We start from the raw sequence: 14,255 nt of genomic DNA, 5'->3' as shown, positions 1-14,255 counted from the left end.
AAGCGTCTTGTCTTTTGTCGCAACCAGTGTTTGATATTCTACCAACATTAGCGAGATCGCATTATCTTCACTTCACTTATGGACATACCAGTCTGAAAATGCCTGATCTCGTCAGATCTCGGAAGCCATCCAGACTCAGGTCTGGTTAGTACTTCTATGGGATACCAACTAGGAACCTCAGGTGCCGTAAGCTTTTGTTTATTTCTTTTTTGCATTATGATGTCATAATCAGACCATTTTTTTCCCTATCCAGAAGCGTCTTGTCTTTTGTCGCAACCAGTGTTTGATATTCTACCAACATTAGCGAGATCGCATTCTCTTAATTTTACTTATGGACATACAAGTCTGAAAATGCCTGATCTCGTCAGATCTCGGAAGCAATCCAGACTCTGGCCTGGTTAGTACTTGTATGGGAGACCAACTTGGAACCTCAGGTGCCGAAAGCTTTTGTTTATTTCTTTTTTGCATTATGATGTCATAATCAGACCACTTTTTTCCCTATCCAGAAGCGTCTTGTCTTCTGTTGCAACCAGAGTTTGATATTCTACCAACATTAGCAAGATCGCGTTCTCTTAATTTCAGTTATGGTCATACCAGTCTGAAAATGCCAGATCTCGGAAGCCATCCAGACTCGGGCCTGGTTAGTACTTGTATGGGAGACCAACTTGGAACCTCAGGTGCCGTAAGCTTTTGTTTATTTCTTTTTTGCATTATGATGTCATAATCAGACCACTTTTTCCCCTATCCAGAAGCGTCTTGTCTTTTGTCGCAACCAGTGTTTGATATTCTACCAACATTAGCGAGATCGCATTATCTTAACTACACTTATGGCCAAACCAGTCTGAAAATTCCTGATCTCGTCAGATCTTTGAAGCCATCCAGACTTGGGCCTGGTTAGTATTTGTATGGGAGACCAACTTGGAACCTCAGGTGCCGTAAGCATTTGTTTATTTATTTTTTGCATTATGATGTCATAATCAGACCACTTTTTTCCCTATCCAGAAGCGTCTTGTCTTTTGTCGCAACCAGTGTTTGATATTCTACCAACATTAGCGGGATCGCATTCTCTTAATTTCAATTACGGCCATACCAGTCTGAAAATGCCTGATCTCGTCAGATCTCGGAAGCCATCCAGACTCGGGCTTGGTTAGTACTTGTATGGGAGACCAACTAGGAACCTCAGGTGGCGTAAGCTTTTGTTTATTTCTTTTTTGCATTAGGATGTCATAATCAGACCACTTTTTTTCCTATCCAGAAGTGTCTTGTCTTTTGTCGCAACCAGTGTTTGATATTCTACCAACATTAGCGAGACCGCATTATCTTAACTTCACTTATGTTCATACCAGTCTGAAAATGCCTGATCTCGTCAGATCTGGGAAGCCATCCAGACTCGGGCCTGGTTAGTACTTGTATGGGAGACCAACTAGGAACCTCAGGTGCCGTAAGCTTTTGTTCATTTCTTTTTTGCATTATGATGTCATAAACAGACCACTTTTTTCCCTATCCAGAAGCGTCTTGTCTTTTGTCGCAACCAGAGATTGATATTCTACCAACATTAACGAGATCGCATTCTATTAATTTCACTTATGGCCATACCAGTCTGAAAATGCCTGATCTCGTCAGATCTCGGAAGCCATCCAGACTCGGGCCTGGTTAGTACTTGTATGGGAGACCAACTAGGAAACTCAGGTGCCGTAAGCTTTTGTTTATTTCTTTTTTGCATTATGATGTCATAATCAGACCACTTTTTTCCCTATCCAGAAGCGTCTTGTCTTTTGTTGCAACCAGAGTTTGATATTCTACCAACATTAGCGAGATCGCATTCTCATAATTACCCTTACGGCCATACCAGTCTGAAAATGCCTGATCTCATCAGATCTTGGAAGCCATCCAGACTCGGGCCTGGTTAGTACTTGTATGGGAGACCAACTAGGAAACTCAGGTGCCGTAAGCTTTTGTTTATTTCTTTTTTGCATTATGATGTCATAATCAGACCATTTTTTCCCTATCCAGAAGCGTCTTGTCTTTTGTCGCAACCAGAGTTTGATATTCTACCAACATTAGCGAGATTGCATTCTTTTAATTTCACTTAGGGCCATACCAGTCTGAAAATGTCAGATCTCTGAAGCCATCAAGACTCGGGCCTGGTTAGTACTTGTATGGGAGACCAACTAGAAACCTCAGGTGTCGTAAGCTTTTGTTTATTTCTTTTTTGCATTAGGATCTCATTATCAGACCACTTTTTTCCCTATCCAAAAGCGTCTTGTCTTTTGTTGCAACCAGTGTTTGATATTCTACCAACATTAGCGAGATCGCTTTATCTTAACTTCACTTATGGCCATACCAGTCTGAAAATGCCTGATCTCGTCAGATCTTGGAAGCCATCTAGACTCGGGCCTGGTTAGTACTTGTATGGGAGACCAACTAGGAAACTCAGGTGCCGTAAGCTTTTGTTTATTTCTTTTTTGCATTATGATGTCATAATCAGACCACTTTTTTCCCTATCCAGAAGCGTCTTGTCTTTTGTCGCAACTAGAGTTTGATATTCTACCAACATTAGCGAGATCGCATTCTCATAATTACCCTTACGGCCATACCAGTCTGAAAATGCCTGATCTCATCAGATCTTGGAAGCCATCCAGACTCGGGCCTGGTTAGTACTTGTATGGGAGACCAACTAGGAAACTCAGGTGCCGTAAGCTTTTGTTCATTTCTTTTTTGCATTATGATGTCATAATCAGACCATTTTTTTCCCTATCCAGAAGCGTCTTGTCTTTTGTCGCAACCAGAGTTTGATATTCTACCAACATTAGCGAGATTGCATTCTTTTAATTTCACTTAGGGCCATACCAGTCTGAAAATGTCAGATCTCTGAAGCCATCCAGACTCGGGCCTGGTTAGTACTTGTATGGGAGACCAACTAGAAACCTCAGGTGCCGTAAGCTTTTGTTTATTTATTTTTTGCATTATGATGTCATAATCAGACCATTTTTTCCCTATCCAGAAGCGTCTTGTCTTTTGTCGCAACCAGTGTTTGATATTCTACCAACATTAGCGAGATCGCATTATCTTAACTTCACTTATGGCCAAACCAGTCTGAAAATTCCTGATCTCGTCAGATCTTTGAAGCCATCCAGACTCGGGCTTGGTTAGTACTTGTATGGGAGACCAACTTGGAACCTCAGGTGCCGTAAGCTTTTGTTTATTTATTTTTTGCATTATGATGTCATAATCAGACCACTTTTTTCCCTATCCAGAAGCGTCTTGTCTTTTGTTGCAACTAGAGTTTGATATTCTACCAACATTAGCGAGATCGCATTCTCTAAATTTCACTTGCGGCCATACCAGCCTGAAAATGCCTGATCTTGTCAGATCGTGGAAGCCATCCAGACTCGGGCCTGGTTAGTACTTATATGGGAGACCAACTAGGAACCTCAGGTGCCGTAAGCTTTCGTTTATTTCTTTTTTGCATTATGATGTCATAATCAGACCACTTTTTTCCCTATCCAGAAGCGTCTTGTCTTTTGTCGCAACCAGTGTTTGATATTCTACCAACATTAGCGAGATCGCATTCTCTTAATTTAACTTACGGCCATACCAGTCTGAAAATGTCAGATCTCAGAAGCCATTCAGACTCGGGCCTGGTTAGTACTTGTATGGGAGACCAACTAGGAACCTCAGGTGCCGTAAGCTTTTGTATATTTCTTTTTTGCATTATGATGTCATAATCAGACCACTTTTTTCCCTATCCAGAAGCGTCTTGTCTTTTGTCGCAACCAGTGTTTGATATTCTACCAACATTAGCGAGATTGCATTCTCTTAGTTTCAATTGCGGCGATACCAGTCTGAAAATGCCTGATCTCGTCAGATCTCGGAAGCCATCCAGACTCGGGCCGTGTTAGTACTTGTATGGGAGACCAACTAGGAACCTCAGGTGGCGTAAGCTTTTGTTTATTTCTTTTTTGCATTATGATGTCATAATCAGACCACTTTTTTCCCTATCTAGAAGCGTCTTGTCTTTTGTCGCAACTAGAGTTTGATATTCTACCAATATTAGCGAGATCGCATTCTCTTAATTTCACGTACGGCCATACCAGTCTGATAATGCCTGATCTCGTCAGATCTCGGAAGCCATCCAGACTCAGGTCTGGTTAGTACTTCTATGGGAGACCAACTAGGAACCTCAGGTGCCGTAAGCTTTTGTTTATTTCTTTTTTGCATTATGATGTCATAATCAGACCACTTTTTTCCCTATCCAGAAGCGTCTTGTCTTTTGTCGCAACCAGTGTTTGATATTCTACCAACATTAGCGAGATCGCATTCTCTTAATTTTACTTATGGACATACCAGTCTGAAAATGCCTGATCTCGTCAGATCTCGGAAGCCATCCAGACTCGGGCCTGGTTAGTACTTGTATGGGAGACCAACTTGGAACCTCAGGTGCCGAAAGCTTTTGTTTATTTCTTTTTTGCATTATGATGTCATAATCAGACCACTTTTTTCCCTATCCAGAAGCGTCTTGTCTTCTGTTGCAACCAGAGTTTGATATTCTACCAACATTAGCAAGATCGCATTCTCTTAATTTCAGTTATGGTCATACCAGTCTGAAAATGCCAGATCTCGGAAGCCATCCAGACTCGGGCCTGGTTAGTACTTGTATGGGAGACCAACTTGGAACCTCAGGTGCCGTAAACTTTTGTTTATTTCTTTTTTGCATTATGATGTCATAATCAGACCACTTTTTCCCCTATCCAGAAGCGTCTTGTCTTTTGTCGCAACCAGTGTTTGATATTCTACCAACATTAGCGAGATCGCATTATCTTAACTTCACTTATGGCCAAACCAGTCTGAAAATTCCTGATCTCGTCAGATCTTTGAAGCCATCCAGACTCGGGCCTGGTTAGTACTTGTATGGGAGACCAACTTGGAACCTCAGGTGCCGTAAGCTTTTGTTTATTTATTTTTTGCATTATGATGTCATAATCAGACCACTTTTTTCCCTATCCAGAAGCGTCTTGTCTTTTGTCGCAACCAGTGTTTGATATTCTACCAACATTAGCGGGATCGCATTCTCTTAATTTCAATTACGGCCATACCAGTCTGAAAATGCCTGATCTCGTCAGATCTCGGAAGCCATCCAGACTTGGGCTTGGTTAGTATTTGTATGGGAGACTAACTTGGTATCTCAGGTGCCGTAAGCTTTCGTTTATTTATTTTTTGCATTATGATGTCATAAACAGACCACTTTTTTCCCTATCCAAAAGCGTCTTGTCTTTTGTCAAAACCAGAGTTTGATATTCTACCAACATTAGCGAGATCGCATTCTATTAATTTCACTTATGGCCATACCAGTCTGAAAATGCCTGATCTCGACAGATCTCGGAAGCCATCCAGACTCGGGCCTGGTTAGTTTGTGTATGGGAGACCAACTAGGAACCTCAGGTGCCGTAAGCTTTTGTTTATTTCTTTTTTGCATTAGGATCTCATTATCAGACCACTTTTTTCCCTATCCAAAAGCGTCTTGTCTTTTGTTGCAACCAGTGTTTGATATTCTACCAACATTAGCGAGATCGCTTTATCTTAACTTCACTTATGGCCATACCAGTCTTAAAATGCCTGATCTCGTCAGATCTTGGAAGCCATCTAGACTCGGGCCTGGTTAGTACTTGTATGGGAGACCAACTAGGAAACTCAGGTGCCGTAACTTTTGTTTATTTCTTTTTTGCAAATGATGTCATAATCAGACCACTTTTTTCCCTATCCAGAAGCGTCTTGTCTTTTGTCGCAACTAGAGTTTGATATTCTACCAACATTAGCGAGATCGCATTCTCATAATTACCCTTACGGCCATACCAGTCTGAAAATGCCTGATCTCATCAGATCTTGGAAGCCATCCAGACTCGGGCTTGGTTAGTACTTGTATGGGAGACCAACTAGGAACCTCAGGTGGCGTAAGCTTTTGTTTATTTATTTTTTGCATTAGGATGTCATAATCAGACCACTTTTTTTCCTATCCAGAAGTGTCTTGTCTTTTGTCGCAACCAGTGTTTGATATTCTACCAACATTAGCGAGACCGCATTATCTTAACTTCACTTATGGCCATACCAGTCTGAAAATGCCTGATCTCATCAGATCTGGGAAGCCATCCAGACTCGGGCCTGGTTAGTACTTGTATGGGAGACCAACTAGGAACCTCAGGTGCCGTAAGCTTTTGTTCATTTCTTTTTTGCATTATGATGTCATAAACAGACCACTTTTTTCCCTATCCAGAAGCGTCTTGTCTTTTGTCGCAACCAGAGATTGATATTCTACCAACATTAACGAGATCGCATTCTATTAATTTCACTTATGGCCATACCAGTCTGAAAATGCCTGATCTCGTCAGATCTCGGAAGCCATCCAGACTTGGGCCTGGTTAGTACTTGTATGGGAGACCAACTAGGAAACTCAGGTGCCATAAGCTTTTGTTTATTTCTTTTTTGCATTATGATGTCATAATCAGACCACTTTTTTCCCTATCCAGAAGCGTCTTGTCTTTTTTCGCAACCAGAGTTTGATATTCTACCAACATTAGCGAGATCGCATTCTCATAATTACCCTTACGGCCATACCAGTCTGAAAATGCCTGATCTCATCAGATCTTGGAAGCCATCCAGACTCGGGCCTGGTTAGTACTTGTATGGGAGACCAACTAGGAAACTCAGGTGCCGTAAGCTTTTGTTTATTTCTTTTTTGCATTTTGATGTCATAATCAGACCATTTTTTTCCCTATCCAGAAGCGTCTTGTCTTTTGTCGCAACCAGAGTTTGATATTCTACCAACATTAGCGAGATTGCATTCTTTTAATTTCACTTAGGGCCATACCAGTCTGAAAATGTCAGATCTCTGAAGCCATCCAGACTCGGGCCTGGTTAGTACTTGTATGGGAGACCAACTAGAAACCTCAGGTGTCGTAAGCTTTTGTTTATTTCTTTTTTGCATTAGGATCTCATTATCAGACCACTTTTTTCCCTATCCAAAAGCGTCTTGTCTTTTGTTGCAACCAGTGTTTGATATTCTACCAACATTAGCGAGATCGCTTTATCTTAACTTCACTTATGGCCATACCAGTCTGAAAATGCCTGATCTCGTCAGATCTTGGAAGCCATCTAGACTCGGGCTTGGTTAGTACTTGTATGGGAGACCAACTAGAAAACTCAGGTGCCGTAAGCTTTTGTTTATTTCTTTTTTGCATTATGATGTCATAATCAGACCACTTTTTTCCCTATCCAGAAGCGTCTTGTCTTTTGTCGCAACTAGAGTTTGATATTCTACCAACATTAGCGAGATCGCATTCTCATAATTACCTTTACGGCCATACCGGTCTGAAAATGCCTGATCTCATCAGATCTTGGAAGCCATCCAGACTCGGGCCTGGTTAGTACTTGTATGGGAGACCAACTAGGAAACTCAGGTGCCGTAAGCTTTTGTTTATTTCTTTTTTGCATTATGATGTCATAATCAGACCATTTTTTTCCCTATCCAGAAGCATCTTGTCTTTTGTCGCAACCAGAGTTTGATATTCTACCAACATTAGCGAGATTGCATTCTTTTAATTTCACTTAGGGCCATACCAGTCTGAAAATGTCAGATCTCTGAAGCCATCCAGACTCGGGCCTGGTTAGTACTTGTATGGGAGACCAACTAGAAACCTCAGGTGCCGTAAGCTTTTGTTTATTTATTTTTTGCATTATGATGTCATAATCAGACCATTTTTTCCCTATCCAGAAGCGTCTTGTCTTTTGTCGCAACCAGTGTTTGATATTCTACCAACATTAGCGAGATCGCATTATCTTAACTTCACTTATGGCCAAACCAGTCTGAAAATTCCTGATCTCGTCAGATCTTTGAAGCCATCCAGACTCGGGCCTGGTTAGTACTTGTATGGGAGACCAACTTGGAACCTCAGGTGCCGTAAGCTTTTGTTTATTTATTTTTTGCATTATGATGTCATAATCAGACCACTTTTTTCCCTATCCAGAAGCGTCTTGTCTTTTGTCGCAACCAGTGTTTGATATTCTACCAACATTAGCGGGATCGCATTCTCTTAATTTCAATTACGGCCATACCAGTCTGAAAATGCCTGATCTCGTCAGATCTCGTAAGCCATCCAGACTCGGGCTTGGTTAGTATTTGTATGGGAGACTAACTTGGTATCTCAGGTGCCGTAAGCTTTTGTTTATTTATTTTTTGCATTATGATGTCATAATCAGACCACTTTTTTCCCTATCCAAAAGCGTCTTGTCTTTTGTCAAAACCAGTGTTTGATATTCTACCAACATTAGCGAGATCGCATTATCTTAACTTCACTTATGGCCAAACCAGTCTGAAAATTCCTGATCTCATCAGATCTTTGAAGCCATCCAGACTCGGGCCTGGTTAGTACTTGTATGGGAGACCAACTTGGAACCTCAGGTGCCGTAAGCTTTTGTTTATTTATTTTTTGCATTATGATGTCATAATCAGACCACTTTTTTCCCTATCCAAAAGCGTCTTGTCTTTTGTCAAAACCAGTGTTTGATATTCTACCAACATTAGCGAGATCGCATTATCTTAACTTCACTTATGGCCAAACCAGTCTGAAAATGCCTGATCTCGTCAGATCTTTGAAGCCATCCAGACTCGGGCCTGGTTAGTACTTGTATGGGAGACCAACTAGGAACCTCAGGTGCCGTAAGCTTTTGTTTATTTCTTTTTTGCATTATGATGTCATAATCAGACCATTTTTTTCCCTATCCAGAAGCGTCTTGTCTTTTGTCGCAACTAGAGTTTGATATTCTTCCAACATTAGTGAGATCGCATTCTCTTAATTTCACTTACGGCCATACCAGTCTAAAAATGTATGATCTCGTCAGATCTCGGAAGCCATCCAGACTCGGGCCTGGTTAGTACTTGTATGGGAGACCAACTAGAAACCTCAGGTGCCGTAAGCTTTTGTTTATTTCTTTTTTGCATTAGGATCTCATTATCAGACCACTTTTTTCCCTATCCTAAAGCGTCTTGTCTTTTGTTGCAACCAGTGTTTGATATTCTACCAACATTAGCGAGATCGCTTTATCTTAACTTAACTTATGGCCATACCAGTCTGAAAATGCCTGATCTCGTCAGATCTTGGAAGCCATCTAGACTCGGGCCTGGTTAGTACTTGTATGGGAGACCAACTAGGAAACTCAGGTGCCGTAAGCTTTTGTTTATTTCTTTTTTGTATTATGATGTCATAATCAGACCACTTTTTTCCCTATCCAGAAGCGTCTTGTCTTTTGTCGCAACTAGAGTTTGATATTCTACCAACATTAGCGAGATCGCATTCTCATAATTGCCCTTATGGCCATACCAGTCTGAAAATGCCTGATCTCGTCAGATCTTGGAAGCCATCTAGACTCGGGCCTGGTTAGTACTTGTATGGGAGACCAACTAGGAAACTCAGGTGCCGTAAGCTTTTGTTTATTTCTTTTTTGCATTATGATGTCATAATCAGACCATTTTTTTCCCTATCCAGAAGCGTCTTGTCTTTTGTCGCAACCAGAGTTTGATATTCTACCAACATTAGTGAGATTGCATTCTTTTAATTTCACTTAGGGCCATACCAGTCTGAAAATGTCAGATCTCTGAAGCCATCCAGACTCGGGCCTGGTTAGTACTTGTATGGGAGACCAACTAGAAACCTCAGGTGCCGTAAGCTTTTGTTTATTTATTTTTTGCATTATGATGTCATAATCAGACCATTTTTTCCCTATCCAGAAGCGTCTTGTCTTTTGTCGCAACCAGTGTTTGATATTCTACCAACATTAGCGAGATCGCATTATCTTGATTTCACTTATGGCCAAACCAGTCTGAAAGTTCCTGATCTCGTCAGATCTTTGAAGCCATCCAGACTCGGGCTTGGTTAGTACTTGTATGGGAGACCAACTTGGAACCTCAGGTGCCGTAAGCTTTTGTTTATTTATTTGTTGCATTATGATGTCATAATCAGACCACTTTTTTCCCTATCCAGAAGCGTCTTGTCTTTTGTCGCAACCAGTGTTTGATATTCTACCAACATTAGCGGGATCGCATTCTCTTAATTTCAATTACGGCCATACCAGTCTGAAAATGCCTGATGTCGTCAGATCTCGGAAGCCATCCAGACTCGGGCTTGGTTAGTATTTGTATGGGAGACTAACTTGGTATCTCAGGTGCCGTAAGCTTTTGTTTATTTATTTTTTGCATTATGATGTCATAATCAGACCACTTTTTTCCCTATCCAAAAGCGTCTTGTCTTTTGTCAAAACCAGTGTTTGATATTCTACCAACATTAGCGAGATCGCATTATCTTAACTTCACTTATGGCCAAACCAGTCTGAAAATGCCTGATCTCGTCAGATCTTTGAAGCCATCCAGACTCGGGCCTGGTTAGTACTTTTATGGGAGACCAACTAGGAACCTCAGGTGTTGTAAGCTTTTGTTTATTTCTTTGTTGCATTATGATGTCATAATCAGACCACTTTTTTCCCTATCCAGAAGCGTCTTGTCTTTTGTCGCAACTAGAGTTTGATATTCTACCAACATTAGTGAGATCGCATTCTCTTAATTTCACTTACGGCCATACCAGTCTAAAAATTTATGATCTCGTCAGATCTCGGAAGGCATCCAGACTCGGACCTGGTTAGTACTTGTATGGGAGACCAACTAGGAACCTCAGGTGCCGTAAGCTTTTGTTTATTTATTTTTTGCATTATGATGTCATAATCAGACCACTTTTTTCCCTATCCAGAAGCGTCTTGTCTTTTGTCACAACCAGTGTTTGATATTCTACCAACATTAGCGGGATCGCATTCTCTTAATTTCAATTACGGCCATACCAGTCTGAAAATGCCAGATCTCGGAAGCCATCCAGACTCGGGCTTGGTTAGTATTTGTATGGGAGACTAACTTGGTATCTCAGGTGCCGTAAGCTTTTGTTTATTTATTTTTTGCATTATGATGTCATAATCAGACCACTTTTTTCCCTATCCAAAAGCGTCTTGTCTTTTGTCAAAACCAGTGTTTGATATTCTACCAACATTAGCGAGATCGCATTATCTTAACTTCACTTATGGCCAAACCAGTCTGAAAATGCCTGATCTCGTCAGATCTTTGAAGCCATCCAGACTCGGGCCTGGTTAGTATTTTTATGGGAGACCAACTAGGAACCTCAGGTGTTGTAAGCTTTTGTTTATTTCTTTGTTGCCTTATGATGTCATAATCAGACCACTTTTTTCCCTATCCAGAAGCGTCTTGTCTTTTGTCGCAACTAGAGTTTGATATTCTTCCAACATTAGTGAGATCGCATTCTCTTAATTTCACTTACGGCCATACCAGTCTAAAAATGTATGATCTCGTCAGATCTCGGAAGCCATCCAGACTCGGGCCTGGTTAGTACTTGTATGGGAGACCAACTAGGAACCTCAGGTGCCGTAAGCTTTTGTTTATTTCTTTTTTGCATTATGATGTCATAATCAGACCATTTTTTTCCCTATCCAGAAGCGTCTTGTCTTTTGTCGCAACCAGAGTTTGATATTCTACCAACATTAGCGAGATTGCATTCTTTTAATTTCACTTAGGGCCATACCAGTCTGAAAATGTCAGATCTCTGAAGCCATCCAGACTCGGGCCTGGTTAGTACTTGTATGGGAGACCAACTAGAAACCTCAGGTGCCGTAAGCTTTTGTTTATTTCTTTTTTGCATTAGGATCTCATTATCAGACCACTTTTTTCCCTATCCTAAAGCGTCTTGTCTTTTGTTGCAACCAGTGTTTGATATTCTACCAACATTAGCGAGATCGCTTTATCTTAACTTCACTTATGGCCATACCAGTCTGAAAATGCCTGATCTCGTCAGATCTTGGAAGCCATCTAGACTCGGGCCTGGTTAGTACTTGTATGGGAGACCAACTAGGAAACTCAGGTGCCGTAAGCTTTTGTTTATTTCTTTTTTGTATTATGATGTCATAATCAGACCACTTTTTTCCCTATCCAGAAGCGTCTTGTCTTTTGTCGCAACTAGAGTTTGATATTCTACCAACATTAGCGAGATCGCATTCTCATAATTACCCTTATGGCCATACCAGTCTGAAAATGCCTGATCTCATCAGATCTTGGAAGCCATCCAGACTCGGGCCTGGTTAGTACTTGTATGGGAGACCAACTAGGAAACTCAGGTGCCGTAAGCTTTTGTTTATTTCTTTTTTGCATTATGATGTCATAATCAGACCATTTTTTTCCCTATCCAGAAGCGTCTTGTCTTTTGTCGCAACCAGAGTTTGATATTCTACCAACATTAGTGAGATTGCATTCTTTTAATTTCACTTAGGGCCATACCAGTCTGAAAATGTCAGATCTCTGAAGCCATCCAGACTCGGGCCTGGTTAGTACTTGTATGGGAGACCAACTAGAAACCTCAGGTGCCGTAAGCTTTTGTTTATTTATTTTTTGCATTATGATGTCATAATCAGACCATTTTTTCCCTATCCAGAAGCGTCTTGTCTTTTGTCGCAACCAGTGTTTGATATTCTACCAACATTAGCGAGATCGCATTATCTTGACTTCACTTATGGCCAAACCAGTCTGAAAGTTCCTGATCTCGTCAGATCTTTGAAGCCATCCAGACTCGGGCCTGGTTAGTACTTGTATGGGAGACCAACTAGGAAACTCAGGTGCCGTAAGCTTTTGTTTATTTATTTTTTGCATTATGATGTCATAATCAGACCACTTTTTTCCCTATCCAGAAGCGTCTTGTCTTTTGTCACAACCAGTGTTTGATATTCTACCAACATTAGCAGGATCGCATTCTCTTAATTTCAATTACGGCCATACCAGTCTGAAAATGCCAGATCTCGGAAGCCATCCAGACTCGGGCTTGGTTAGTATTTGTATGGGAGACTAACTTGGTATCTCAGGTGCCGTAAGCTTTTGTTTATTTATTTTTTGCATTATGATGTCATAATCAGACCACTTTTTTCCCTATCCAAAAGCGTCTTGTCTTTTGTCAAAACCAGTGTTTGATATTCTACCAACATTAGCGAGATCGCATTATCTTAACTTCACTTATGGCCAAACCAGTCTGAAAATGCCTGATCTCGTCAGATCTTTGAAGCCATCCAGACTCGGGCCTGGTTAGTACTTGTATGGGAGACCAACTAGGAACCTCAGGTGCCGTAAGCTTTTGTTTATTTCTTTTTTGCATTATGATGTCATAATCAGACCATTTTTTTCCCTATCCAGAAGCGTCTTGTCTTTTGTCGCAACTAGAGTTTGATATTCTTCCAACATTAGTGAGATCGCATTCTCTTAATTTCACTTACGGCCATACCAGTCTAAAAATGTATGATCTCGTCAGATCTCGGAAGCCATCCAGACTCGGGCCTGGTTAGTACTTGTATGGGAGACCAACTAGGAACCTCAGGTGCCGTAAGCTTTTGTTTATTTCTTTTTTGCATTATGATGTCATAATCAGACCATTTTTTTCCCTATCCAGAAGCGTCTTGTCTTTTGTCGCAACCAGAGTTTGATATTCTACCAACATTAGCGAGATTGCATTCTTTTAATTTCACTTAGGGCCATACCAGTCTGAAAATGTCAGATCTCTGAAGCCATCCAGACTCGGGCCTGGTTAGTACTTGTATGGGAGACCAACTAGAAACCTCAGGTGCCGTAAGCTTTTGTTTATTTCTTTTTTGCATTAGGATCTCATTATCAGACCACTTTTTTCCCTATCCTAAAGCGTCTTGTCTTTTGTTGCAACCAGTGTTTGATATTCTACCAACATTAGCGAGATCGCTTTATCTTAACTTCACTTATGGCCATACCAGTCTGAAAATGCCTGATCTCGTCAGATCTTGGAAGCCATCTAGACTCGGGCCTGGTTAGTACTTGTATGGGAGACCAACTAGGTAACTCAGGTGCCGTAAGCTTTTGTTTATTTCTTTTTTGTATTATGATGTCATAATCAGACCACTTTTTTCCCTATCCAGAAGCGTCTTGTCTTTTGTCGCAACTAGAGTTTGATATTCTACCAACATTAGCGAGATCGCATTCTCATAATTACCCTTATGGCCATACCAGTCTGAAAATGCCTGATCTCATCAGATCTTGGAAGCCATCCAGACTCGGGCCTGGTTAGTACTTGTATGGGAGACCAACTAGGAAACTCAGGTGCCGTAAGCTTTTGTTTATTTCTTTTTTGCATTATGATGTC

At 41.0% G+C, this 14,255-nt stretch overlaps 40 pseudogenes; all 40 read left to right on the top strand.

Moving 5' to 3' along the window:
• The first annotated feature begins 74 nt into the window (after positions 1-74).
• On the top strand, positions 75-193 carry LOC134579614 (5S ribosomal RNA; annotated as a pseudogene).
• A 134-nt stretch (positions 194-327) lies between these two features.
• On the top strand, positions 328-446 carry LOC134580096 (5S ribosomal RNA; annotated as a pseudogene).
• A 377-nt stretch (positions 447-823) lies between these two features.
• LOC134580031 (5S ribosomal RNA) lies at positions 824-942 on the top strand (annotated as a pseudogene).
• Positions 943-1,076: 134 nt separating this feature from the next.
• Positions 1,077-1,195, top strand: LOC134579924 (5S ribosomal RNA; annotated as a pseudogene).
• Positions 1,196-1,329: 134 nt separating this feature from the next.
• On the top strand, positions 1,330-1,448 carry LOC134580134 (5S ribosomal RNA; annotated as a pseudogene).
• Positions 1,449-1,582: 134 nt separating this feature from the next.
• Positions 1,583-1,701, top strand: LOC134579825 (5S ribosomal RNA; annotated as a pseudogene).
• Positions 1,702-1,835: 134 nt separating this feature from the next.
• On the top strand, positions 1,836-1,954 carry LOC134580034 (5S ribosomal RNA; annotated as a pseudogene).
• A 376-nt stretch (positions 1,955-2,330) lies between these two features.
• LOC134579783 (5S ribosomal RNA) lies at positions 2,331-2,449 on the top strand (annotated as a pseudogene).
• A 134-nt stretch (positions 2,450-2,583) lies between these two features.
• Positions 2,584-2,702, top strand: LOC134580021 (5S ribosomal RNA; annotated as a pseudogene).
• Positions 2,703-3,078: 376 nt separating this feature from the next.
• Positions 3,079-3,197, top strand: LOC134580004 (5S ribosomal RNA; annotated as a pseudogene).
• Positions 3,198-4,080: 883 nt separating this feature from the next.
• Positions 4,081-4,199, top strand: LOC134580121 (5S ribosomal RNA; annotated as a pseudogene).
• A 134-nt stretch (positions 4,200-4,333) lies between these two features.
• LOC134579957 (5S ribosomal RNA) lies at positions 4,334-4,452 on the top strand (annotated as a pseudogene).
• Positions 4,453-4,829: 377 nt separating this feature from the next.
• LOC134579890 (5S ribosomal RNA) lies at positions 4,830-4,948 on the top strand (annotated as a pseudogene).
• Positions 4,949-5,082: 134 nt separating this feature from the next.
• Positions 5,083-5,201, top strand: LOC134580142 (5S ribosomal RNA; annotated as a pseudogene).
• A 134-nt stretch (positions 5,202-5,335) lies between these two features.
• Positions 5,336-5,454, top strand: LOC134579601 (5S ribosomal RNA; annotated as a pseudogene).
• Positions 5,455-5,588: 134 nt separating this feature from the next.
• On the top strand, positions 5,589-5,707 carry LOC134579934 (5S ribosomal RNA; annotated as a pseudogene).
• A 132-nt stretch (positions 5,708-5,839) lies between these two features.
• Positions 5,840-5,958, top strand: LOC134579944 (5S ribosomal RNA; annotated as a pseudogene).
• A 134-nt stretch (positions 5,959-6,092) lies between these two features.
• Positions 6,093-6,211, top strand: LOC134579790 (5S ribosomal RNA; annotated as a pseudogene).
• Positions 6,212-6,345: 134 nt separating this feature from the next.
• LOC134579727 (5S ribosomal RNA) lies at positions 6,346-6,464 on the top strand (annotated as a pseudogene).
• Positions 6,465-6,598: 134 nt separating this feature from the next.
• On the top strand, positions 6,599-6,717 carry LOC134580009 (5S ribosomal RNA; annotated as a pseudogene).
• A 377-nt stretch (positions 6,718-7,094) lies between these two features.
• On the top strand, positions 7,095-7,213 carry LOC134580107 (5S ribosomal RNA; annotated as a pseudogene).
• Positions 7,214-7,347: 134 nt separating this feature from the next.
• On the top strand, positions 7,348-7,466 carry LOC134579643 (5S ribosomal RNA; annotated as a pseudogene).
• A 376-nt stretch (positions 7,467-7,842) lies between these two features.
• On the top strand, positions 7,843-7,961 carry LOC134579889 (5S ribosomal RNA; annotated as a pseudogene).
• A 387-nt stretch (positions 7,962-8,348) lies between these two features.
• Positions 8,349-8,467, top strand: LOC134579808 (5S ribosomal RNA; annotated as a pseudogene).
• Positions 8,468-8,601: 134 nt separating this feature from the next.
• On the top strand, positions 8,602-8,720 carry LOC134579854 (5S ribosomal RNA; annotated as a pseudogene).
• Positions 8,721-8,854: 134 nt separating this feature from the next.
• LOC134580174 (5S ribosomal RNA) lies at positions 8,855-8,973 on the top strand (annotated as a pseudogene).
• A 134-nt stretch (positions 8,974-9,107) lies between these two features.
• On the top strand, positions 9,108-9,226 carry LOC134579781 (5S ribosomal RNA; annotated as a pseudogene).
• Positions 9,227-9,360: 134 nt separating this feature from the next.
• Positions 9,361-9,479, top strand: LOC134579822 (5S ribosomal RNA; annotated as a pseudogene).
• Positions 9,480-9,855: 376 nt separating this feature from the next.
• On the top strand, positions 9,856-9,974 carry LOC134579961 (5S ribosomal RNA; annotated as a pseudogene).
• A 387-nt stretch (positions 9,975-10,361) lies between these two features.
• On the top strand, positions 10,362-10,480 carry LOC134580069 (5S ribosomal RNA; annotated as a pseudogene).
• Positions 10,481-10,614: 134 nt separating this feature from the next.
• On the top strand, positions 10,615-10,733 carry LOC134580209 (5S ribosomal RNA; annotated as a pseudogene).
• A 377-nt stretch (positions 10,734-11,110) lies between these two features.
• On the top strand, positions 11,111-11,229 carry LOC134580207 (5S ribosomal RNA; annotated as a pseudogene).
• Positions 11,230-11,363: 134 nt separating this feature from the next.
• LOC134579968 (5S ribosomal RNA) lies at positions 11,364-11,482 on the top strand (annotated as a pseudogene).
• A 377-nt stretch (positions 11,483-11,859) lies between these two features.
• Positions 11,860-11,978, top strand: LOC134579780 (5S ribosomal RNA; annotated as a pseudogene).
• Positions 11,979-12,112: 134 nt separating this feature from the next.
• On the top strand, positions 12,113-12,231 carry LOC134579639 (5S ribosomal RNA; annotated as a pseudogene).
• Positions 12,232-12,607: 376 nt separating this feature from the next.
• LOC134579805 (5S ribosomal RNA) lies at positions 12,608-12,726 on the top strand (annotated as a pseudogene).
• A 377-nt stretch (positions 12,727-13,103) lies between these two features.
• On the top strand, positions 13,104-13,222 carry LOC134579853 (5S ribosomal RNA; annotated as a pseudogene).
• Positions 13,223-13,356: 134 nt separating this feature from the next.
• Positions 13,357-13,475, top strand: LOC134579967 (5S ribosomal RNA; annotated as a pseudogene).
• A 377-nt stretch (positions 13,476-13,852) lies between these two features.
• LOC134579989 (5S ribosomal RNA) lies at positions 13,853-13,971 on the top strand (annotated as a pseudogene).
• A 134-nt stretch (positions 13,972-14,105) lies between these two features.
• On the top strand, positions 14,106-14,224 carry LOC134579638 (5S ribosomal RNA; annotated as a pseudogene).
• The last annotated feature ends 31 nt before the right edge of the window (positions 14,225-14,255 follow it).

Source organism: Pelobates fuscus, chromosome 12 (assembly GCF_036172605.1).
Source record: "Pelobates fuscus isolate aPelFus1 chromosome 12, aPelFus1.pri, whole genome shotgun sequence".
Classification (NCBI taxonomy): Eukaryota; Metazoa; Chordata; class Amphibia; order Anura; family Pelobatidae; genus Pelobates; species Pelobates fuscus.
This window is presented reverse-complemented; position numbering and strand designations above follow the sequence as displayed.